This window comes from Penaeus monodon, chromosome 22, assembly GCF_015228065.2.
Source record: "Penaeus monodon isolate SGIC_2016 chromosome 22, NSTDA_Pmon_1, whole genome shotgun sequence".
NCBI classification, from domain to species: Eukaryota; Metazoa; Arthropoda; class Malacostraca; order Decapoda; family Penaeidae; genus Penaeus; species Penaeus monodon.
This window is the reverse complement of record NC_051407.1, coordinates 19,645,666-19,647,766: the sequence shown is the minus strand read 5'-3', so window position 1 is coordinate 19,647,766 and position 2,101 is coordinate 19,645,666.

Below are 2,101 nucleotides of genomic sequence, written 5' to 3'. Positions count from 1 at the left end.
ATTATTCCGTTCGTAGAGAAAGGCGCTCTATCCTGCATGATTAACACCAACATTTACTGTATTTGTCTCAACAACCAACACGAGAGACTACCCGAGCGTCAGCATTCGTCAGCAGCCGTTTCTCTCCCTGTCTCCTGACAAACACAGGTCTGACGCATGTGAAATCCCCTTTCCCTTCGTTAGCTCAAAGCAAAGGGAATGTTAGTTTTAATCATTTTATCAACGCAGACAAAGCAGTCTGTGACTAATCCACGACTCTTAATGTAATGATAACTTATTCATCCGTCATTCGTTGTTATTTTTGCTGGTTATGGATTTTAAAAAGCGGACGTTTGTGGGATATTAATAAGACAATATTTAATTGATAATTTTTTACGTTTTGGAATTTAGTTTAAGGTATACCATTTTTACAAGGTTTCATTATTTAAGATGCTTGGAATCTAATTTCTAATTTCTCAACAATCCCCAACTTTGTTCGAGCAAAGATATTGCGGATCTGTTACCATCCTCAAGTAAATCTCTTTTACTACTTTTGGTACTACTGATTTTTAAAATAGTTATTTGAAGAACTACAGTAAGTTTTCTCTTACCAAAAATGAATTCTCGCAGGCCATGGCAATGACCAGTTCTCTCTTCAACATCAATTTGCATATTCGCATAGGTACTGGGATGCCCTTTGCTAATCTGAGTCCAAGACGTTTTCGTTATTTGCTGGGTGTTCTCGGCTCTCATTCACAAACTCCCCCTGGTACAAAAAGCAAAGCTATAACTTGTTCTTCTTATGCAAGGGCCGTTGTTTCCGAGGCTGGTACTGCCAGTTTAGCAACAGACGAGTATGATATGACATGAATTTTTCATTGTATTTTTCCAGTAATTGTCATAAAAGAATGCTGTAATTAACAGGGCAAATTGGCTAACAAACCCTACAGAGATTTGTTATTATGTATGCATTACGTTAATAGAATGCCGTAGATTTCCATCTTCACTTTTCTCAGTATATCAAAATAACGAAAAAAGTATAGGTATAGTCTGATGTTATACATTAATAAGCAAAAGTTTTTCTTATTTGGTTGAAATACACCTGTCAAAGGTGGCACTTTAAGATTTTTCTATATCTGATTAATAATGTTGAATAGCTAACCACGCAAAACTGTAATAATTGTGCAATTGATTATTTGGGTTCATTTTACAATTGTCAGGTTTGTCTACGAGTAGACAAAAGTGCAAAGTGCACACACATGTAATCAGTAATAATGCTTACGCTAAGTTATGCATGACATTCACCGATCTGAATCTAAAATAACATGTTTGTTCATGTTTATATACATATTTATCATATCACTTTCGGCATCACCAGCTTACAGAATGCACGATTCCTAAAATGCAGTATCATTGTGCAACTTATTGTTCTCTTTCCACCACGGCATGAATGTTGCATTGAAGGAATCCAGAGCGTCTCACATGATAAATTAAAAATGGTTATCATGGGTAATAACATCATCTCGGCAAGCATTGCAAATCGGGCTTGGGAAAGGACGTACCGATGCATGTAAATCAAGAAAGGGCGTTAATGCAATTGTTAGTAATGATAACTTTTTGTTGCTCATAATATGAATAAGAGTTCATATCGTTGCATTTCAGAATATTTTTTATTGTATATAAATCAGAAACTTTACTTTATCAAATGTCTTTACTGCATCATTTTTTTTCCAGTTGGTCAGTATATCCCATAAAAAAATCCAAAAAGTGTAAATAATTAGGCCGGTTGTACTAAACTTTTTTCAGTCACAAAGACCTCTTTTTTTTTAAACTGACTTTCAGACGAATGATTTCTTTTCGATGTTAGAAATCAGTGTTAGAAAAGCGATGTTAGAAAATAAAAGCAATTTCACAGATTCACCTCATATAGGAAAGACGTGTAGCTGAAAAGTGCCTTAGGCAGGATTTTCCTAAGGGGGGAAAAGGAAAAAAAATCAAATTCTTTTTTATGACATGCCCCATTAAATTTTATAGGTATGTAAAGGCAGGTAATACGGTAGTTCATGTCCTCCCTTCGTCTGCAAGATAGCTGAAGGACTCCAGTACTATCTTCGCTCGCCCA